The sequence below is a fragment of the Triticum aestivum genome, chromosome 6A, assembly GCF_018294505.1.
Source record: "Triticum aestivum cultivar Chinese Spring chromosome 6A, IWGSC CS RefSeq v2.1, whole genome shotgun sequence".
NCBI lineage: Eukaryota > Viridiplantae > Streptophyta > Magnoliopsida > Poales > Poaceae > Triticum > Triticum aestivum.
Window position 1 is genome coordinate 71499080 of NC_057809.1, and position 25388 is coordinate 71524467.

Consider the following 25388-nt stretch of genomic DNA (forward strand, 5'->3'; position numbering starts at 1 on the left):
CTTCATCCACACATTGTCCGCATCCCCTCCTTCCTCCCAAGGGCCCTCCTTAAATACCCTCTCCTTGAACACCTGAGCTACCTCCCCCTTGAGCTTCCACCACTTCGTTCTAGCGACCTTGGCACGCTTATCCCGCTGGACACGAATCCGAAAGCGGAAGTCAGCAACCACCAGCTTATGCTGGGGTACAACACTCTCTCCAGGTATCACCTTACAGTCTAGGCACGCACGCCTATCTTCTCTTCTCGAGAGGATGAAATCAATCTGGCTAGAGTGTTGGCCACTACTAAAAGTCACCAGATGTGATTCTCTCTTTCTAAAGAGGGTGTTAGCTACAATCATGTTGTAGACTAGAGCAAAGCTTAAGACATCTTCTCCTTCTTGATTCCTGATGCCATGGCCAAAGCCCCAATGCGCCCCTTCAAAACCTGTGTTAGATGTACCCACGTGGCCATTGAGGTCTCCTCCTATGAAGAGCTTCTCACCAATCGGTACACTCCTAACCATGTCTTCCAGGCCTTCCCAGAACTCCCTCTTGGTGTTTTCATTGTGGCCTACTTGCGGGGCATACGCGCTGATAACATTGAGAACCAAGTCCTCAACTACCAGCTTTTTTTCACTTGTGGTCCTCGGCGTGGATTATCGTTGCTCTTTTTTTCACTTTCTTTTTGTTTTCTATCCGCCTTGGCATAGCTTCGGTCTTATATGACTTTGCTAGTTGTTGGTGTGATTTTTGTGTGCATGCGTCTGTGTTGGCTGTGTGCATCCTAGCTATGGAGAGACCGGACGTGTGCTCTTTGTGTTTGTACCCCCTTGATGCTCCATATTGAGCTAATAAAATCCACCCTTTATCAAAAAAGGTCCAAATCTTTACAAACTCTAATACATAGTTTGAGGTAATGTTTCCTTAAATTTTCATTATTAAAAGGGTTGCCAAAACTGGCAAGCACTTATTTTCAAATAAGTCTTGATTTGAAATGGGACCTTACGCCATTTGGCGCAACAGATAATCTAGTTCGTCTAGTTACCAATAGAATGGATCACACGTTGCAATGTTTTTATTGTCCTCCTCTGCCATGTTGCAGTCTCCGGCTCAAAGTTGAGCTCCCAGGTTGGCCAGTAGTGAAGGTCCTGTTTGAGAGCAAGGACCCAAGATTTTCCATTCAACTTCACGGTCCTCACCCTACAAAATTCACCGTCTTCCAATCCCTGATAAAAAGGTCAATTCAGACAAATGGCATGTGCACTTCGCTATATAGTTTAAAAACGAGATATTGGAACATGACAAAAGAAGAACACTGTTCACTATTGGCAATGCATACCTTCACCGTCTCTATGAAGGATTCCAGATCTGGAGTTGGTTGCCCGTTAACCTCAACTATCCACTGGAGAGGGTAGAGACCATATCTATGGATGGGACTTCCAGCATAACCTCTGCATAAAGACCTTGCTGCTCATTCCCCATTCAAAACTGGTATTTAAAAGGGCTATTTAAAATGTACTTTAGGGCCGCGAATCCAATACACACACAAACTTGCCTTCATTAAATTGTTTTTTATTAAACTGTGTGAGTACGCAGCATGTAGAAAATGGTGTCAAATGGCCACATTTCTTTCTCTCTCCTTCTCCAGGATACTTATTACTTTGTTTACATATTTTCCTACCAAAATTCTAGCTCTTACATGCTGCACTCTTGAATTCATTGCTGCTTCACGGCAGCCAGTGCACACAACTTGTAAACAGAATTAGCATATCAGATCAACTAAAAGCAACATTATCGCTTTAGCGAATTCTCACTGACCATTCAAATCTGACAAATCTAAACCTCTATTAGACTGTAAATAGTGTTTCAGTTAAAAGATTAAAGTTAACTCATGATTTTTCTTACCACTCTTGATCATCTCCCCTCCCCTCCGCCCACCCAGTACGGTGGCGCCGTGCTGCACCGGGACACCCTCGCCCGCCGCCTCCAGCCATCCCCAGCGCAAGATCCCCCTCCTGCCGCTGCGCCAGGGGCGTCACATGCAAAGCATGTGTGCCACATCGGCGTTTCTCATCGGCTAGTGTTCGGGTCAGGGTGGCGCCGATTCGCTCCAGCTGGATCAAAGGTTGACATGCAGGCAGTGGTGAACGACGAGATTTCCGGCGGCAGCTAGGGTGCCCGATTTGGGGCTAGATGGGCTTCAATGGGCCGCGACCTGCTGCTGTCCAGCATTTCCTTTGATCCATCGACGACAAGCGGCTTCTGGGCTAGACCCTCCATATGAGGATGTCAGGGGCTCTGGCCCTGGGCGCAGTGGTGGTGGCCACCTCCTCCGCCGGAGGTGTGGTTGACTGGCTGGTTGTGGCATCACACATCCAGTCCCGGCGACGAGTGGGGAGGCGATGCTGCCAGTGAAAACCGTGCTATGGCTCTGGTCATGGCGGGCGATAGCGGCTTTTTCGCGTCGTTCTCTTGTTGAAGACATCGCCACTGCAGCTACCATCGACTAACTTGCGCTCCTCCAGGTGAGATCCTAGACTCAGGTTTCCCGGTTGGACAATGGTGGCGCTTTAGGCATCACTCTCCCTCATGGGGGCATCATTTTGGAGCAGCTGCTGGATGGAGCAGATAAGTGGTGGAGCGGTGTTCATCTACCTCGTCCACGATGACGAGTCTTGGTGGCATGGTGCAGCGGAGTCCTGGCATTGGACGTGGATACATAGACTCACGCAGGGTAGAAGCGATGTCTGGCTCGTGGTGGCATCGACGGCATGCCTGGCATGGTTGATGCGTCAGTACCTACTCTGAAGATGGATCGGTGGAAGACGGTGGTGACGGCCTCTACAGCATGTGCATGCGGTGCACGCCGGAGTGAGCCAGACAAGTGTGTGACCCAGACCCGGCAATTCAGCTGGGTTGGGCCTCCGGCTTTAGATGTTGGGCTTTGGTGCTTGGTCTGGGTATGCGGCCCCGACAATCTGCACCCCTTCATCATGGGGATAGGTGTAGCGACATATGTTACCAAGTTGGTGGCTTCAGACTTACTGATGTATTACTTTGTAAGGTCTTCGTGACTAATTAATAAAATGATTATGATTGTATGCATCGCCCTGATGCAGAGGCCAGGGGTCATCCTCCTTTCTGAAAAAGTCAAAAAAGCTGGTGATTTTTGTTGCTGGTTTTTGACCAACACAAGATAGGGAGTGCCTGCCCGGCAGGGATAATAAGGACCATCTTAGGGCTTGGGGGACTTGCCCAAAGTTTCGTTGCCATAGGCCCCCAAAATGTGATGATGATGCCTTGCGTGCTGCTCATCGTGAGAAGCAAGCCGTCAAAACCGCCACGTCACAAGACACACAAAGAGGGGGACACGGGGATGTTTCTTGACTAGATTAGGCACTGTGAGGTACCTATGTCCTAGTCCCTCTTGCTCACCACCATGGGAGCCTCGCTCAAATGCATGGGACAAGAAAAGAGATGCTCCATAGAAGATGTCTCCAAGATAACAAGCTTGGTGATACCCCTCTCTTCCCCTCTCTTGATGTGTTGACCACTTGGTGATCTTTTTTATGCTTTCTCTTCTGTTTTCTTTGGGTTTGCTTGTGTTGTGGTCCTAACAGACTATGTGTGTCGGTATGACAAATTGTTGAACTGGTTGGTTTCTTTATTTATAAAGTGGGATGAAAGCTCGTTTCGAGAATCTCCTTTGCAAGGAACAACTTACCCACTACCCTAGATCTCAAGTGTTCCTCATAGAAGACAAGCTTAAAGGGAGATTATACCCTAGGTATACAAGTGGGATATACTAGCTTGAAGGGCTAACCATGTTCTTGTCTAGATCTTAGATCTAAGAGCAAAATATGGCTGAGAGATTTTTTTAAGCTGCTATGGCGGGCAAAAGCCGGCCTGAACCATTTTCATTTTCATAAAATAGAGTGACATACAATACAATGGCTACAACAGCCACACACAAGAAGGAACAGGAAAAAACAGAAGAAGAACCATAAGCGAGCTACGATAACACCAAGAACTTAGCACCGAGCACCACTAGGCAGACCGAGTAGAGTGGGAGCTAGCTTTGTTCGATCAGTCGAAAGGAGGCACATGAATGAGAGGGAAATGGTAGCTCCACAATGAAGCCTTCATAAAGGGAAGCGGCGTCTGAAGATGTCACCGTCATCGTTGCTGATGAGGTCGGCACAAGGCTTTCGCCTGAAGCATCCCATCCCGGTCATCTCGTGGATGTTGGCAGCTGAGCTCCATCTGCGCGAGACCTCCCCAACCTCCGCCAGTCTGCGGCGAGTGTCCCCTCTAGGTCTAGCAAGAGGCTCCGATGACAGAAATGCTTACCTTGAGCACCCACACAGACGAAGTCAAATCGATCTCGGGTGCCACCCGCACCCAAGCCCCAACCAAGAGCCACAACCTACCATCACCACAATTGGAACCCACCAATAACATCCACCACCACCCCCTGGCCATGGCCGCAGAACCGTTGGCCGGGCGAGCCACCACCATAGAGGAAGCTAGATCTGGGAGCCAGGGTGCACCTCGGACCAGGCACCACTACTCACAGGCGCCAAGTCGACGCTTGTGCCACCACATCATGCCACCCAGCACCATTGACCCGTTCCACCCTCCTCCGTCGTGGCCATGAGGACCACCACTTGAGTGAGCTACCGCCCAAGGGGAGATAGATCTGGGCGATGAGCTCCCCTAGACCAATTGACGATGGCTCTCCAAGGCCATCGCGCCTCGCCACCACTCGCTCCACGGCACTGCGCCAGCCCCGCCAGTGCACCCCTTGTTGCTCGTGAGTCCCTGCCGCTAGTGGAGCACCCTGCAACGTGCCTCCCAGGTGAGATGAGGAAAATCCCCGTCACTAGTGGACCCACGCGGGCTTTGCCCAATGACGCCCTACGGTGGCTGTGGGTGGAGGAGGAAGGGAAGGGAAGGTGTCGGTGGCGGCTAGGGTTCCTCTCGAGCCGCCCATGGGAGCGACACGAGAGGGGTTAATACCAAGGTATGAAATGCAAAGATTGGATAATGCTCCATGTTGGGCATGAGATGTATGAGAGATGAATAAGATCCCTATATTCACAAGAGAGAAGAACTTTGGTATGATGCTACGGGGTGGCGCACCATTTGACTCTTGGTGGATAGGAGCTTGAAGGGGGAGGAGAGGGTTCATGCAAGCCTCAAGAATGAGGGAGTGAGAAGAGGATCAATTTGAGAGGATGGGATGCCCCTCATTTTATAGTGGCTAGGAGGTGGTTAATGACCTTCCTCTTGTCCTAGGATCTATATGAATAATGTGGACTAGGTGCGCCACTTGCATTTGTCTTAGTCCATGGGCTATGGTGGAACATGGTTTGTATTCTCACAAGGATGGATGGGCTTCTTTCCCACAAAAAAGGATGGATGTGCTTCTTTCCCAAGGGCCTTCATGTGAGAGACATCAATCCTTTTCTCCTTTGCAATACCCTTTTGAAACTAGGGTGGTTGTCAACAGGAAATTAGAGCTTTGGAGACATACTTTGGAATCCAAAGTGTTTAGACTTAGTAGGACCAAGACCAAGTATATGAGATGCGAATTCATTTGTGCCATGTGCGAGGAGGGAGAGGTTAGTATAGAAGGACAAATAGGGCCTACCAAGGGGATTGATAACCTTCCATTATTTAGGATCAATTCTTGCAAAGACATGGTGGCATAGACGAGGATGTTAACTACACGATAATAAGAGGGTGGCTGAAGTGGCAGGAAGCATCTGGCATCCACTGCGCAAGGTCCCACAAAATCTAAAAGGTGAGTCTTATATAGGACGACAATCAGACATGTGATGCTTTATGGAGCAAAATATCGGCCCACTAAAAGACAACACATCCAACAAATGAGTGTCACGGAGATGCGCTTGGATGTGTGACCAAACAAGAAAGGACAAGATGCTAAGTAATAGGGTAGGGGTGACATCAGTTAAAGAGAAGCTTGTCCTCCAACCCTGACTAAGGTGGTTTCCGCATATCCAACGAAGGCCTCCAAAAGCAGCAGTTAATAGTGGGATTATAAAGGGTGGCAAAAATAATAAGATGGGTAGGGGACGACCAAAGGTGACATGGGAGAAGGTCGTAAAAAGGGACTTGAAGGAATAGACTGCATTTAGATATATGGCTCTTGATAGGACAGCATGGAAATCAACAATCTATGTGCCGGGACATTAATTTTACTTTTTTATAGTTTCGTTACTTCTCTTTTCTCTCTTCACTCTTTGGATTCCACATGTTTTCTATTGGACTTTATATGTTGCCCATATCAACTTGTTTAGGACAAAAGCCTTGGTTGTTGTTGTTTGACTACCATTTTGACTTTTTGATCTAAGGTTTCCTCTTGATTTCTCTTGACTTCCCTTGACCATGGCTTGCTACCTTACTTCCTTGGACCAAGGCTTGGCGCCTAGGCCTCCTTTGACCAAGCTGGACCAGGGGTTGACCATGTTGACTGCAGTTGACTTTAGTTGATTACTGTGTCCCTGTGGAGATCCCCTAGTTAAGGTTTTGGTTGTATTGTATCAACAGTTTCTAATATTTGAGCATACAAATTAGTGAAGGAATATGATACACACCTAGAAACGTAAACTCCATGGCCTTCCTTTGGCAAGAAACCAAGTGCACGTACAGCCGAATGAGGATTCTGAACTATGCATCCACACCAGTTCACCATACGTGTTGTACCATTACCGTCTCTTACATCTGTTCCAACGATAAGGTCTATTTCTTTTCCCTGCTCGAATGTTGAAGCAATTATACTACTGATAAATACCTAATTCAATCGTACTTCGTCAAAGAAAAAGTTTTTTTTCCTTATAGAGAGTCCTCACCTGGCGAAATATTGTCATGTTAAGCATTCCATCTGAACCAACCGAATGGTCCAGCTTTTGGCAAGCATTCTCAATGTCAAGGAAGCATGTAATAGGCTTCTTATCGATAGCAAGAATCATATCCCCTTCAAGAAGAGTTTCCGCTTTCGATCCAGCAAAGCAACCAATAACTTGCAATACTTGTCTTCGCTCAGGGTCCTTCCTAGCTAGAGCCTGCAACATTGTTCATATAGAACAGTAAATATTTAATGTATGCAACACGGGATAAATTAACTAGTCAAAAAGGGACCAAATGGCAATCATGCGAGGTGTTCTCCTCACAAACACCCCTGCATTTATCTACTATTATTGAATGTCTCAGATGAATGTCATTAATATTTGACTGCATTAAAAAATTGTTGCGCTGATAAGCACATCAAGATTCAGGCTCAGAAGCCACTAAGCAACAGTATTACCTAGCCACAGAAAAAAGCGACAGTATTACATATGATGTTTTTCAGATTAGATAGCAATTTCAGACAAGGCTAAAAGATAAAGAGATCTAATTACCTGCACCCATCTATCGCTCAATCCATAACTACTTGCCTCTGCGAGCAAAGTTGGATAAATCTCCACCTCCAGAAGTCTGACAAATGGCATTGGTCTCCTAATTCCATTGATAAGACGAAATGGTCCAGGAGCACCAGAGATTATCTTCTCAAGGACTTGACTTATCAGGTATATTGGTATACCTACAACAAATTGATGGCCCCCTTCTTTGCCACAACCAAAGAGCTGTACAAAATAATTAATTGCGTTATACCTCAATTAGTACGTTGGAATCACAGCATCAGATGTAGAGGTTATGACTCACTATGACAGGTAAAAAACAAAACAATTCATCCTCTTTAGCGCAAGTACTCATAACATATTTCAGCAATTTAAGGTCTATGCGGTGAATATGTTTCTCTTCTATTGCCCATTTACTTTATGTTGGAGACATCATGCGGCTAATGCATCAATACTTGGACAACAGACTAATGTGAACACTCCAATGAAAGCTGACCTGGCTGGAAATACTTGCCCATAGTGCTTGAACTCTCCCTTGCTCGTCGGTCAACACACCCGATAGTTCGATATCAGAATCTGTAATAAACATTTCCCTACATAGTTAATATGAAAAATTGAGACACAAGAACTCAGTTTTGTTGAAATGTTTGTAGAACGTACCAGTATCGAGCTTAATGACCTCCATATTCATTGCATGCTACCGTGGAAAGTCACTTGAGCAAATATTAACAGCTTGCCAATTGGTTACGATTGATTTCCTTGATTTAGCATGTAAACTATCAATTAGACGAACTAGGTACACAGAATCTCCTCGGCGGAAGGCAGGTTCTACACATATAAAAAATTAAGGAATTTCTTAAAACATGAAAACAGACCGCATGGTCCAAATTAGTTTCTGCCAGAAGGAAATAGAAATTTCACTACCGGGTAGGTCATTTTAGTGATAGCACGATTGCGATTATTAATAAAAAAAATGAAATATAAGAAAACAAGTATATCCAATAACTTTTGTGTAATTCATCTCAGGATTTCAATATACATTAAGGGTAAGCAGTGGTGGAACTAGACGAAGATGTCAGGGGGGATAAAGAGAAAACATTAATGTTTGGGGAGGCTAATGACTACACTTTCTTCTATTTAAGACCCTAATATATATATTTTTCCTTCAGTGATTGTATCAAGGCTGGGGGGGGGGGGGGGGGCAATGCCCCCGCGACCCCGCCCAATGACAAATAAAAACTGGAAAAGAATCAGAAGAGAACAAATGAATGTGTCCAGTGCTAACCCATTAAAAAATTATTCACGAGTAGCTTTATTATTTGGACAGTTCACTTTCTTTTCACCAACTAGTTTAGTTATGAGAAATATATGAAAAAATCTTAAAGAAAGTAAACCAGAGACTAGCCACATTACTTGCCAGTTCTGCAATTTATTCTTTCTTTGACTGTCCAATTTAGTTTGAGAAATGCATGAAAGCACTCTACAGAAAACAAACAAGTAAGAAGTTTAGAAGCCCGGATAACGGATGCTCCAACTCCTAGTGTCGAAGGATCATATGCATCCAATGCAAAGTTGTGAAAAGGATGCAGAAAAATAACCTGAAAGCCAAAAAGTGGAAGCTACTATTAAATGGAAATTATGTATACCTTCAAGTTACAATTAGGAAAGGGAGGATAACTCATACCTCTCCAGGTATTTCAATGGGATATGCAGCAAAAGGAACCATTATATCAGAGATAGATACAACAACTGTATTCCTATCAACAGCAATCAGACCAAGAGAGTCAGAATGATGTATTACCACACCAGCTCCAATGAAATGTTTAGCATGCACTCCATCAATCATGCATATTGGTGGCACACGCACCTATATATAGAAAAGTAGAAAATTAGAGATATACGAGTGAGGTGGTTTTTAACAAGAAACACAAAAGCTACAGCTCAAAACTAACAAGTGCATGGTACATTGTGCTATAATGCACACAACTGTTGGTTTTAAAGCACTAAATTAAATCACCCAGCAGAGCTATGCGTGCGTACAAGCTAGCACACAAACAGGTTGATTGATTCTGTAACCACATACGTGCACGTTTTGCCACGTAGGCGTACGATCATTGACAATAATTGGTTGGGGGGAGGGGGCATGGCCCCCTTTGGCCCTCACTAAGCTCCGCCACTGGACAACACTAAGGAAAAAACATGGCATTTATTGGACACAATTGACATATAGGAGTGCCAGCCGTTCACTATCAATCACCATCTTTGCTGAATTTCTAAAGATGAAGCCCATTTTTCTGACCATTGACGCCATTAGGTGCCACAAGTAGCAAGGGAATGAAACCATAAGTAACCTCAAAGATGACAAATGAACTACCAAATGTAGACCTCACATGTCTCACGAAAATAACCATAACTTTAGTCCCCTATTTGATGACACTAGTTCTTTATTTCCTCATGAAACAAAATTGCATAAAGAACCGATGCACAAGAAACCAATAGTCTGTAGTCGTGTTGAGTCTGGGTGTAGTTAAAGATAGAATCTGATTCTAATCTGATTGGGTAACTATATATTGGCCTTGAGCCGAGAGGATAGGACATAAGTTGATTTCCCTCATAACATGGTATCATGGCACCAGTTGGAGTTGCTGCCACCGTAATCCCCCTTGACATTGGGGGAGACTCTGTGTCTGGTGATGTGTCTCTAGATTGTCTGGGTTCTAAACTTAGCAAACAGATGTAGTTGTCGTACCCTACCAGTGAGTCAGTTTTGTTAGAACACTAGCTTAGCTCTCACCCGGGAGTCTCTCTAACATGAATGTGTTACTCCCTCAGTTCCAAAGTAAGTGTCGAGGTTTTAGTTCAAATTTGTTTGAACTAAAACCTCGACACTTACTTTGGAACAGAGGGAATACCATATATCCCACCACCTTTATATTGGCCTTGAGTCCATGGGAATTCACAAAGTTTCCTTTCTCTCAATAGGCTTCCACAAAAGTAAGAAAACTTTACAATTCATGAAGACAAGCTTTTGTGTTTTTCTCAAAGAAAAAGTGTAGACAACTACCAGCGCTTGTCTAATGTATTGTGCCATTCTGGAAGTCGAACTTCTTTCCTCAGAATGTTAGAAAATTTTAGCCTGTTGTTGGTGGACGCAGATTATGATTAATTTAGTCATGAATTTTTTTAGAGGACCATATTACTGTATTCACCAAAGGTCCAATGTGTGAATTTTGTTTTATCATTGGCAGAACTGTTTTTACAACATTATTTGTGTGGAGTCGTGGGTAAGCTTCTACCACATTAACCATTTTAGTTAGGGTAGGCTACGAAACAGGTATAGTGTCATGACAAGATCTAAAAATATTAATCTGATGCACCATGACTACATGATTCCTTCCAAAATCAAAGTATAGATGTTTCTCACCTCAAACTTCACAAGGGCTGGTTTAATTACTTGTTCTGCCAATGAAGTGTTACCAGATATTGTTCTAGCAAGGTCAGAGCCTTCCATGCTAGAAGAATGCCGTGAAACACCTTTTATGTCATCTAAATCTCTAGAAGATGACACGGTTCCTTCAACAGCTATATTCTCATCAACATTTGAGTTCACATCCCTATGACCACGTTGATGAATGGAAACTACATATGGAGATTCCAGTAGCATAGCTGATTTTGCAATCCACAATCCAGTTGCATCATTTCGAGTATATAACTGAGGTGTTGCATACCATCCATGCTGATAAATTGTAACTATTGTACACTGGACACACCAATAAGACAAAATTTTAGTTGTATTCTAACAAATAGATAAAGAAGATTTTTCATGATAAAGCCGCCAGGGAATATTTGTAACGACCCGTATATTTTCACATAGTATTTCCACCCTTAACTAGATAATTAAGTAGAATCCATTAAGCAAATACACATCAGATTTCTTCAACAAGCATTCATAACCACTCAAGTGTATATATATTTATATTCATAAACCTCAGACAGTATAGCTGTACAAGTGCATTACAAATCTTTGAATATATATATATATATATATATATATATATATATATATATATATATATATATATATATATATATATAGAAAGAGAGAGAGAGACCAGACTATGCTAAGCTATACAACAAAGGGCACACCAAATTTAGACCAACCCAAAAATATCTCGTGGTCAAAGCAGTAAACAGTGAGACATATTTGGGATACACATTGACCACCACCATCACGTGCATTATAGATATCAGTAGTCAATTGACCAACTATGATAGAGAGACTCCACAAATGACTACACTGTACAGCAGGGATGGACAGCCATAACTAGCTAGGTACTAGAAAGAGAGGAGGAGTAACCTAGCTCTGATACCACCTGTGACGACCCGTGTCATTATTACTATAGATAATGACACTAGTCCTTGGATTATTTCTTGACAAAATCTTGTCTTGTCAAATAATAATCCATGTCAGAGATATGCAACAGGGAAATAGCTAGAGATGGTCATTTATATTACAATACCTTGCCACACAGGGCTAAAAGTCTCAGGTAGGCTTCTCACATGTTTTGCCAAATTATTACATCTCCTAACACCGGAGTTCCAACTAGCAGTACTAGATAGATGATGATAAAATAGTTTCTTGATTACATAGCTAGATCATAGTTACTTATTCATCCCAACCCCCATATGTGGCATCCAGATCGTACATAGCACTAGATGGATCCACATCTAGATCCCCTGTGTAGTTGTAGTCATCACCATTGCTCTCCTCACTTGGTCCAGTAGGATTCTCATACAAGCTTTGCTCTAAGAAAAAGATGATTAATAGCAAGAGTGAGTACAAAGTACTCAGCAAGCTCAAAAAGCAAAATGCAACACTCATGATAGCTCAATATAAATCAACAAGTCCTACCTCAACTCAACACCTTTCAAAATAACCATTTGTTGCAGAAAGTTTATTTCAATTTATAAAAGCTATCAAACACTCGTACTGCGAGATAGACCACCAATAGGTCCCCATAATCCCCAATCCAAGAGACTGGCATGAATTCATGTTTTCCTTTAACTTTGCAGAGTTTGTATCACTTTACCCATAGAACTCGAAACCATAATTGCCATCTGCATTTCCTTAGATGCGAGACATGGTTCAGAACCTAAGCTTTTTCCCATTTGTATATTATATCTCCACCCGGCTAGTGTCACTAGCCGTTGTGTCGGGTTTCGGAACCCGCACTCCACCAACGCTTAATATATACAGCGCTTGCTAATGCACCCATCCGACATTAGCGTGGGAACTCATCGCCCATCCTACTACTACTTACCCATGTGGAGAGTATAATAACTTGATGGTATTGGGCTCAACTCGTCTTAGACGAGATCATGGTTGATACGGTTGTAGTACGGCGCATAAAATGAGTGAAAGTTATTTAATTCTTAATATACTAGCCATATGTAGAGGGCCCCACCTTCCAGTATGTCCATCCAGGGCACCCTCTACCCACCAAATAATTATAAAAAAATAAATAAATCAATGGATTAGCTGCTCCATCAGCTAACCCAACTTTTTGGCAATAGTCACTCCACACAATTTATTACCAAAACATTTTATGCAAGTTGATGATAAGATGCAGTAAAGAATAGTGTTTTTCAAAAATAGCTCTACTCAGCATGATAAAGGAGAGCTTGCCTGAGTTCTCGTACTCAGACCCGGACTCAGTTTGCTTCTGTAGCGTCTCCTTCTCCTGACTATACTCGCTTCCTGCAGTTCGGCAAATATATATTTCGAGACTAAGTCGAGTGAATACTAGGAAAATGAAAAAATATACGTCGGTGCAGTGTGGTCATCCTACAGTCAAATATTACTTTTTTTTTCTAATGTCTTTTTACTAAGCTTGCATTAGTATGCGTACTAGGTGTGCACCTGGATAAGTTACTAAGCTAATTTATCCTCCACGTGCCCTCTCCCTTTCTCTAAACTAAGCCTATCTCTCTCTTCCCTGTACTAGTTCTGTACTAGTAGTCCTCAACCGAACAGAGCACCCACTAGTATTACTAGTCCAGCGAGAACACAAGTAATAATACAGACTGATGCTCCTCTGCTCCTTGCCCAGATCGGCGCCGCCGCCAGCGACGGGAAAGATGCCGCTGCTAGATCCTCCACACTCTCTCTCCCCTGACGTGAATCCCCATATTATCACCATGAATTTCAGCCTCAACTCTCTAATCCCCCTCTCTGTGTGTGTGTTCTTTTGGCTTGCAGGTCAAACCCTATTGGGGATGTGATTTCCCTGCTCCAGATTGAAGTGGTTGGCGTTGGGGGCCGCCGTGATGCTGGATGGTGCAGGTCAGAGCTCCAGTGCGTGTCCGTGGAGCAGATCCACCATGGGTGCAGGTTAGTGGTGCCCTTGTTCCTTTCTCAAATATTTAGGATAGTCAAGTTCTCAGATTTAGTAGATTAAAATGGCTCCCATGTGTGTGTACTGAACATGTTCACCCCTTTGAATAATCTTGGTGTATTTCTGATGCCTAATTAATCTGGGAACTTTTTATTTTACATCTTAATGCCTTATCCATGTTTCCTAGTATCGTTGCTTCCAAGATCTGGGGTAGATGTTCCTGCTGTGACTTTTGTGCACCTATGATTAATTAGGATACTTCTGCGTGCATCTGTGAATGACTATGAGACGTGTGTGCATCTGGGCTGGTCTTCTTTGTGTATGTGAGAAATATATAGTGGCAGAAGAAGAAGAACTCACCTTTCTTCTTTTGCCCTCTCCGTTGGTCCTACTCTTGCTGCTCCTACGCTCCAAGTCCACTCCAGTAGGCTAGATTGTAGCTCCAGCCTGTCCCCTTCAGTCTACTGATGATTTCTCAGGTCACCATCTTCACTTATTGATCTTGGATATTTGTTGGTTGTGAACAGGGGGATGGAAATGCTACTGAGAAGAAGAAGAGAGCTTGGTCTGGCTATTTGGAAGCAGAGTGAAGAGTGTGCTACGGTGAAACCTTAGCCAGGTTACTCCTCCTCTCTTTCTAGTACCTAGCTAGTTATGGCTGCCCATCCCTGCTGTACAGTGTAGTCATTTGTGGAGTCTCTCTATTGGCTAGGAGTTGCAGCCCATGCCTAGACCAACTGTTGGTCAATTGACTACTGATATCTATAATGCACGTGATGGTGGTGGTCAATGTGTATCCCAAATATGTCTCACTGTTTACTGCTTTGACCACGAGATATTTTTGGGTTGGTCTAAGTTTGGTGTGCCCTTTGTTGTATAGCTTAGCATAGTCTGGTCTCTCTCTCTCTTTCTATATATATATATATATATATATATATATATATATTTCAAAGATTTGTAATACACTTGTACAACTATACTGTCTAAGATTTATGAATATAAATATATATATATATACTTGAGTGGTTATGAATGCTTGTTGAAGAAATTTGATGTGTATTTGCTTAATGGATTCTACTTAATTAGCTAGTTAAGGGTGGATGAACTGCCGGGTATGCCGCCTGATAGGGAGTTAGAGTTCAGCATTGTTTTAATGCCTGGGGCATCACCCATCTCCAAAAGGCCCTACAAAATGTCACAGCCAGAGTTAGTGGAGCTAAAGAAACAATTGGATGAGTTGAAGGAAAAAGGATTCATTAGGGAAAGCATGTCACCATGGGGAGCACCAGTATTATTTGCAGAGAAAAAGGATGGAGGGTTGAGGCTATGCACAGATTTTCGAGACCTTAACAAGGTAACTGTAAAGAATAAGTATCCGTTACCGAGAATAAATGATTTATTTGATCAACTCAAGGGTGCATGTGTCTTCTCGAAAATTGACTTGAGATCTGGATATCACCAAATGAAAGTGAAGGAAGAGGATATTGAGAAGACAACATTTGTATCTCGATATGGACACCATGAGTACACTGTGGTTCCATTCGGTCTAACTAATGCCCCAGCTATGTTCATGAACTTGATGAACAAGATTTTTATGCAATATTTGGACAAGTTTATAGTGGTCTTTATTGATGACATATTAATATATTCAAGAAGCAAGGAAGAGCATGCTGAACACTTGAGGATAGCACTTCAAATCTTAAGAGAGAATCAGTTGTATGCAAAATTTAGTAAGTGTGAGTTTTGGCTGGACCAAGTAGCTTTCTTGGGGCACGTAATTTCAGGAAGAGGAGTTGAGGTTGACCCATCCAAAATTGAGACAGTTGTGTCTTGGGCTCGTCCGACCAACCCAAGTGAGATAAGGAGTTTCTTGGGCTTTGCTGGATACTACCGCAGATTTATAAAAGGGTTTTCGCAGATTACAGCACCAATCACCAAATTGCTTAGGAAAGAAGCTAAATTTATTTGGACTGAAGAGTGTGAGAGAAGTTTTGAGGAACTAAAGAAAAGGTTAACTACCGCACCAGTGTTGGCATTACCTGAAAGTGGACAAGATTATGTGGTGTATTGTGATGCTTCAAAATCTGGACTAGGATGTGTTCTGATGCAAAATGATAGAGTGATAGCCTATGCTTCTAGGCAATTAAAGACACATGAAGTAAATTACCCTACCCATGACTTGGAGTTGGGAGCTGTTGTCTTTGCACTGAAAACATGGAGGCACTACCTATATGGTTCTAAGTGCACACTGTACAACGACCACAAGAGTCTCAAATACATATTTACACAAAAAGAGTTGAACATGAGGCAGAGGAGGTGGCTGGAACTAATCAAGGATTATGATCTGACAATTAACTACCACCCTGGTAAGGCAAATGTAGTGGCAGATGCACTTAGTAGAAAGAAGCAATGCAACCACATATCAATTGAAGGGTATGGCAAAGAGCTACTGCAGGATCTTGCAAAGATGGGAATAGAGCTGAGAGAGGCCACATCTAGTGCTAATATAGCAGCCATGACATTTCACCCCACATTGCTAGATCAGATTAAGGAAAAGCAAGCAATGGATGCATTCATCAAGGAGGAAACGAGAAGAATTCAAGCAGGTCAGCCTTCACAATTCAGGTTGGACCAGGAAGGAGTTCTTTGGAACCATAGTAGGATCTGTGTGCCAGATGACCTACAGATCAAGGAAATTATTTTGCATGAAGCTCATGACACTTTGTACACTATCCATCCTGGGAGCACGAAGATGTATAAGGATGTGAAGGGAAATTTTTGGTGGCCTGGTATGAAGAGGGAAATCGCAGAATATGTCAGCAAGTGTGACACTTGTCAGAGGGTAAAAGCGGAGCATCAAAGGCCTGCCGGGTTATTAAAGCCATTAGAGACACCAGAGTGGAAATGGGAAGATCTTTGTATGGATTTTATTACTGGTTTGCCCATGACACCGAAAAAGAAGGATGCTATATGGGTTGTGGTCGACCGACTCACTAAGTCAGCACACTTCATTGCTACAAACCAGAAATATTCCTTTGATAAGTTGGCTGAACTGTACTTAGAGAGAATAGTTACCCTCCATGGTGTGCCAAAGACCATAACATCTGACCGAGGTTCCATGTTTACATAAAGCTTTTGGAAGAGCCTACAGAAGTCTCTTGGAACCGAGCTCCACTTTAGCACGACTTATCATCCCCAAACTGATGGCCAGACAGAGCGGGTAAATCAGATCCTTGAGGATATGTTGAGAGCATGTGTAATGAACTTTGGAGAATCATGGGATAAGCATCTACACCTAGCAGAATTTGCTTACAATAATAGTTATCAATCCAGCATACAAATGGCTCCATATGAGGCATTGTATGGGAGGAAATGCAGATCACCTATATGCTGGTATGAAGTTGGAGAGAGACCATTACTTGGTCCTGACATAGTGAGAGAGAATGATGAGAAGATCCAACTAATCAAAGAACGACTCCAGATTGCACAAAATAGGCAAAAGAGCTATGCTGACCGGAATAGGAGGGTTATGCAATTGGCAGTAGGAGACTTGGTGTATCTAAAAGTATCACCTATGAGAGGGGTTAGATGCTTTGGAATCAAAGGAAAGTTGAGTCCTAGATATGTTGGGCCATTTAAAATTTTGGAGGAAAAGGGAACATCTGCTTATAAGTTGGAGTTACCAGAACGTTTATCAAGAATTCACAATGTCTTCCACATATCTCAACTTAAGAAATGCAACAAGCCACCACCACAAGTATCAGACTTGGAAATTGAATTACAACCAGACCTGACGTATGAAGAACGACCATTGAAGATCTTAGAAGTTGAAGACCGCAAGCTCAGGACAAGGACCATTCGGTTCTTCAAAGTGCAATGGAAGAACCACTCAGTTCGTGAGGCGGCGTGGGAGAAGAAGGAAGACCTACGAGTAACCTACCCCAACCTTTTTAAGTAAGTTTTCGATTTCGAGGACGAAATCTTTTTCTAAGGAGGGTAGGATGTAACGACCCGTATATTTTCACATAGTATTTCCACCCTTAACTAGATAATTAAGTAGAATCCATTAAGCAAATACACATCAGATTTCTTCAACAAGCATTCATAACCACTCAAGTATATATATATATATATATTTATATTCATAAACCTCAGACAGTAGCTGTACAAGTGTATTACAAATCTTTGAAAAAAAATATATATAGAAAGAGAGAGAGAGACCAGACTATGCTAAGCTATACAACAAAGGGCACACCAAACTTAGACCAACCCAAAAATATCTCGTGGTCAAAGCAGTAAACAGTGAGACATATTTGGGATACACATTGACCACCACCATCACGTGCATTATAGATATCAGTAGTCAATTGACTAACAGTTGGTCTAGGCATGGGCTGCAACTCCTAGCCAATAGAGAGACTCCACAAATGACTACACTGTATAGTAGGGATGGGCAACCATAACTAGCTAGGTACTAGAAAGAGAGGAGGAGTAACCTGGCTAAGGTTTCACCGTAGCACACTCTTCACTCTGCTTCCAAATAGCCAGACCAAGCTCTCTTCTTCTTCTCAGTAGCATTTCCATTCCCCTGTTCACAACCAACAAAGATCCAAGATCAATAAGTGAAGATGGTGACCTGAGAAATCATCAATAGACTGAAGGGGACAGGCTGGAGCTACAATCTAGCCTACTGGAGTGGACTTGGAGCGTAGGAGCAGCAAGAGTAGGACCAACAGAGAGGGCAAAAGAAGAAAGGTGAGTTCTTCTTCTTCTGCCACTATATATTTCTCACATACACAAAGAAGACCAGCCCAGATGCACACACGTCTCATAGTCATTCACAGATGCACGCAGAAGTATCCTAATTATTCATAGGTGCACAAAAGTCACAGCAGGAACATCTACCCCAGATCTTGGAAGCAACGATACTAGGAAACATGGATAAGGCATTAAGATGTAAAATAAAAAGTTCCCAGATTAATTAGGCAGCAGAAATACACCAAGATTATTCAAAGGGGTGAACATGTTCAGTACACACACATGGGAGCCATTTTAATCTACTAAATCTGAGAACTTGACTATCCTAAATATTTGAGAAAGGAACAAGGGCACCACTAACCTGCACCCATGGTGGATCTGCTCCACGGACACGCACTGGAGCTCTGACCTGCACCATCCAGCATCACGGCGGCGCCCAACGCCAACCACTTCAATCTGGAGCAGGGAAATCACATCCCCAATAGGGTTTGACCTGCAAGCCAAAAGAACACACACACAGAGATGGGGATTAGAGAGTTGAGGCTGAAATTCATGGTGATAATATGGGGATTCACGTCAGGGGAGAGAGAGTGTGGAGGATCTAGCAGCGGCATCTTTCCCGTCGCTGGCGGCGGCGCCGATCTGGGCAAGGAGCAGAGGAGCATCAGTCTGTATTATTACTTGTGTTCTCGCTGGACTAGTAATACTAGTGGGTGCTCTGTTCGGTTGAGGACTACTAGTACAGAACTAGTACAGGGAAGAGAGAGATAGGCTTAGTTTAGAGAAAGGGAGAGGGCACGTGGAGGATAAATTAGCTTAGTAACTTATCCAGGTGCACACCTAGTACGCATACTAATGCAAGCTTAGTAAAAAGACATTAGAAAAAAAAAGTAATATTTGACTGTAGGATGACCACACTGCACTGACGTATATTTTTTTATTTTCCTAGTATTCACTCGACTTAGTCTCGAAATATATATTTGCTGAACTGCAGGAAGCGAGTACAGTCAGGAGAAGGAGACGCTACAGAAGCAAATTGAGTCCGGGTCTGAGTACGAGAACTCAGGCAGGCTCTCCTTGATCATGCTGAGTAGAGCTATTTTTGAAAAACACTATTCTTTACTGCATCTTATCATCAACTTGCATAAAATGTTTTGGTAATAAATTGTGTGGAGTGACTATTGCCAAAAAGTTGGGTTAGCTGATGGAGCAGCTAATCCATTGATTTTTTTTTTAATAATTATTTGGTGGGTAGAGGGTGCCCTGGATGGACATACTGGAAGGTGGGGCCCTCTACATATGGCTAGTATATTAAGAATTAAATAACTTTCACTCGTTTTATGCGCCGTACTACAACCGTATCAACCATGGTCTCGTCTAAGACGAGTTGAGCCCAATACCATCAAGTTATTATACTCTCCACATGGGTAAGTAGTAGTAGGATGGGCGATGAGTTCCCACGCTAATGCCGGATGGGTGCATTAGCAAGCGCTATATATATTAAGCGTTGGTGGAGTGCGGGTTCCGAAACCCGACACAACGGCTAGTGACACTAGCCGGGTGGAGATATAATATACAAATGGGAAAAAGCTTAGGTTCTGAACCATGTCTCGCATCTAAGGAAATGCAGATGGCAATTATGGTTTCGAGCTCTATGGGTAAAGTGATACAAACTCTGCAGAGTTAAAGGAAAACATGAATTCATGCCAGTCTCTTGGATTGGGGATTATGGGGACCTATTGGTGGTCTATCTCGCAATACGAGTGTTTGATAGCTTTTATAAATTGAAATAAACTTTCTGCAACAAATGGTTATTTTGAAAGGTGTTGAGTTGAGGTAGGACTTGTTGATTTATATTGAGCTATCATGAGTGTTGCATTTTGCTTTTTGAGCTTGCTGAGTACTTTGTACTCACTCTTGCTATTAATCATCTTTTTCTTAGAGCAAAGCTTGTATGAGAATCCTACTGGACCAAGTGAGGAGAGCAATGGTGATGACTACAACTACACAGGGGACCTAGATGTGGATCCATCTAGTGCTATGTACGATCTGGATGCCACATATGGGGGTTGGGATGAATAAGTAACTATGATCTAGCTATGTAATCCAGAAATTATTTTATCATCATCTATCTAGTACTGCTAGTTGGAACTCCGGTGTTAGGAGATGTAATAATTTGGCAAAACATGTGAGAAGCCTACCTGAGACTTTTAGCCCTGTGTGGCAAGGTATTGTAATATAAATGACCATCTCTAGCTATTTCCCTGTTGCATATCTCTGACATGGATTATTATTTGACAAGACAAGATTTTGTCAAGAAATAATCCAAGGACTAGTGTCATTATCTATAGTAATAATGACATAGGTCGTCACAATATTTTCCTACCTTGTTCCGATGTCGGGCAGTGTATGTTACATATTCAAGAGGCACTCGTTCTCCCCTAGACAGTTCTGAAATAACCGCAATAAAGTCACCTAAATCTGCAATATCCTTTCTTGCAAACTTTTTGATAATAGAATATTGTGGAACCGATGCCCGGGAGAGCATGTACCTGCGTCGCACCATGTTGAATAAGACAGAAATCTCAGGAAATAGAACATGAATTGTCAGATGTCTTACCCAGGTTCAGCAACATATACAAGACCACATTTGAACCCGAAGTGTCTAGCCTGAAACATCATTACATACAAGATTAGTTTTTTGGACGGAAAATACAAGATTAGTTTAAGTTATGTACAATGATGCTTTCATAGACTACATAAACATAAATATAGTCTCTCTTTTTACAAGTAAAAGGTACTCACTCTGTAAAGAAATATAAGAGCGTTTAGATCACTACTTTTGTGATCTAAACGCTCTTATATTTTCTTTACAGAGGGAGATGCTTTCATAGACTACATAAACATATAGTCTCCCATTTTACAACTAAAAGGTACTCAGTGATCTAAACGCTCTTATATTTCTTTGCGGAGGGGAGTATTTCATTAAAGCTTATAATACATACTCCCACCGTCCCAAATTAGTTGAAGTTTTAGTGTTGTCCTAGGTCAAACTACTTTAAGTTTGACCAAGTATATAGAAAAGCATGCTAATACCTACAACATCAAATACACAGGTTATGAAAATATATTCTATGATGAGTCTAATGAAATTAATTTGGTGCTATAAATGCTAATATATTGTTCATAGATTTGTTCAAACTTAAAGTAGTTCGACATAGGACAGTTTTGAAACATGGTGCAATGCAGTGGCCGACCTAGAATTGCAAGCTTGGGGGTGCCACACGTCAAAGCTTACACTAAGCATCATCATAATCTCAATAAATAGTCCGAAAATAACAACAACTTAATTGATATTTAGTGTTAACTATATAGTAAAATTTATTTTACAACTTTGGAGGGGGTGCCGGGGCACCCACGGCACACCCCCACTAGACCCGCCACTGGTGCAATGCACATATATGAAGAAAGCTAAAGATACTACTCCCTTCGTTTTTATTTACTCTGCATATTATAGTTAACTGAAGTCAAACTTTGTAAAATTTAACCAAATTTATAGAAAAGAATATAAATATTTAGCATAACAAATCTATATGATGTAGAAGAACATTCAACAATGAATCTAATGGTATTGATTTTTTATTGTATATGTTAATATTTTTGCCTATTAGCTTTATCAAAGTTTGTAAAGTTTGACTTTGATCAAAACTAATATGCAGAGTAAATAAAAACGGAGAAGTACATAACAAAGATGAGGAAGGCTACAGAAGGAGTCTGATGGCAGATCAGGCAAGAATACCATCTCACAACCACGACTGGAGTCTTCGGGGGCCCAAAGTAGTCTAAGTAACTATGCTCGCCTCTGCTGGTGGTCTAATTGGCAGTGACCTAAGGCTTGAATGTTCTGACGTGTAGATAACAGATAAGCTTCACGGAGCTCAGACTTCAAATGCCTTGTTCACTAAATCTGGGGACAAACATCTCTCACCTGCCGTCATGGAACGTCCGAAACAAAGAAACTCTAACATCCTTGGTATGAGTACCTTCAAGGCATTCTTCAAACATATGGCATCAAAGACCATGGTTATCTTGTTTAGCCAAACAATCGCCAGATATGGAGTAGATCGGAGAAGGATCCAGATCCAAGCTCCTCCTCGTCAGGAGAGAGGGTCCTGGCATGAGCTTGGGCTGAGGCAACGATCCACATCCGAGAAAGGGTCATCGACACCAAGCCCAGACTAGATCCACACGCCTCCAACAAAAGGAGAATCAGTAACCCTACTATACACACAACAAAGGCCAGAGCTCCCGGTGGCAGAGAATGATAGGATGTGTACTCTCAAAATAGGCTTTCACCCCACTATATAAATAAAGCCAACACCACGTCCATACAAGAGTGTCAAGTTCAAAGAAATAGAAGATCCTACTGGGGCATCGGCACAAACACGCCTAAGAAAAGCATAAAAGCAATAGGGAGAAAAGACCACCAAGTGGCCGCAGAGTGAGGGGACTTGTTGCGAGGCAAGGAGGCTAGCGTCATCATGAATCGCGTTCATCATCAGTCCAAACCTCTTTCGGTCGCGCTACTTAGACAACGGGTGCCAGTAGTGCTGCAAAAACGCCAGGAATTTGAAGATCAAGTCAGAGTGCAAGCTAACACTGCAAACACAAACCAGAAGAGGTGTCTCCTCCTACTGGTCTGGTTGACACTGGTTTGAATGATTCCAGCCAAGTCTAGGGCCTCCCAATCATGCCCTAGAGCCTCACAGAAAAAGACCTCAAAGAAGCCTCGCTGTGGTGCAAGAAAAGAGGATGTGGATCCCCGAGACAGGGACCCCACACAGAGGGCAGAGGTCATTCCCTGGGCCGTGTCTCTTGTTCATCTCCGTCTTGGATGGGAGGCGATCCCTCAACAATTGCCAAAGATTTTTTTTGATCTTCAAGGGCAAGGGTGCTTTCCAAGTGGCGATGTCCAAGCAATAGTCGCCCTGCGACACCAAGCATGATATGCCGAGCTGATAGAGAAAACACCCGAAATGGCGAGACACCAAGAAATAGTGTTCGAATATTCTGCGAGCACCAGCGAGGAGGGTAGTCCGCAAATTAGCTCGCTCTACTAACTCCAGATGCCCTAATGACCACCGGAGCAAGATGTTCCATTGACCATTTAGGGCAGCTGAAGACACCAACATCATCAGATCCGCGCAAATGGCAAACAGGTTAGGGAACACCATACGTTAAGGAGTTCCACCGAGCCAAGCGTGGAGCCAAAATAGGGTCCCCTCTCCATTGCCGATGGAGAAGGTAACCCCTAGGTAGATCTGCTGCTTGATCCGTTAGATGGATCAAGCAGGGAGAGGCTCACCCCGCAAATATTTAGTCTGAAGAAGCTGCAACCACAAACCCCCTCCCCTCGCATAATCCGCTAGACCCAACGGAGCATGAGGGCCACGTTCATGCGACGGGAAGCTAGGATGCCTATCCCCTCCAGGTCCTTCGGCAAACAGATGTCAACCCACTTTAGCATATGGTATTTTTGACGATCTTTCTCGCCTGCCAGAAGAAACAAGAAAGATCTTTATCAAACGAGTTGCGAACCCGGCCCGCTCCAGCAAGATATACAATCCCATCATATACATGGGAAGGCTAGAGAGATTTGTGTCAATCAGGGCCGTCTTACTACATTTGGAAGTAAAACGTCTGCGCCAGGGTTCTGTAGACGCGACCCACCCCATGAGTGGGTCAAACTTGACCAGCATAACCCTTGAGTCTCATAGGGGCATCCCCAAATAAGATATGGGAAAGGAGGACAACCTGCAATTTAGGTTGTCGCCAATCCGCTGTTGTTCGGCCTCAGAGTATCCTAATATCACCACCTCACTCTTGTCAAAGTTGATCTTAGGACCCGACATGGCCTCAAAGCAAAGAAGAGGAACTTAAGGTTAACAATGTCAAGATCCGAGCCTTTGAGCATAATCATGGTGTCATTTGATTACTGTAGATGCATGACACCAACCCAGGGATCAGGTGCCCAACCACCCTAATTAGGTGGCCGAACAAGGGAGGCTTCCAAGGTGTAGTGCATAAGCCACTCGTCGGCCGAGAGTCCAGCACCGTCAGCAATCACATCCAACGACTTAATTGGTCAGGCAAGGCCCCTTTACATGCCCTAAGCTCGGCACCCAGATTAGCCCCCCACCCCACATTACAAAATCAGGTGCTTTCCTACTGGTTAGCAAGGCCTTGATCCTCTCCAAGGACAGGATGCTGTAGCCGAGGAAAGGAGGAAGACAGACACCAAGGAATAGTGTTTCAAACTGACTCACTGTCCAAATTTTATTTGCATTAAAATGTTCTTGAAGGCAGAATACTACAGAAACAAATACATATGGTTTCCCTGAGAACGGCACTGAGATTCTGAGAGCGTAAGCTATTCGGCTCAGACAAGAATAATGAAAGCAGGGTTGCTTACCTGCTGGTATGAAAGTGGATGGATGACAGCACCACTAACTTCCAGGAAATGATTTGGAGTTATGGAGTGCAAATCCCCTACCTGAAGAGTCAAATAAGTATGATGTGGCAAACTGAGGTTACAATAGGAAAATGAAGTTGGGCACGTTGTATTACAGGAGTAATACATCATATATACTGCTCTCTCGTATGCAGATTAAATAAGATGTGTCAAGCTCTCAAACTACCTTCAGCTTTACTGTTAAAGGGGTTCCACCTCTTTCGATCTGCAAATTTATCTCCCTGCCAACGCTCTCATCAATTAATGACTCCATAGTGAGAAATTGTGTTACAATCTGTAAATAGTTAAGAACATCG

The 25388-nt window shown here is 43.0% G+C and overlaps 1 pseudogene; it reads right to left on the bottom strand.

Moving 5' to 3' along the window:
• Window positions 1-1020: 1020 nt before the first annotated feature.
• The window catches only part of LOC123129451 (protease Do-like 7), a 31460-nt pseudogene continuing 7092 nt past the window's right edge, over window positions 1021-25388 (bottom strand).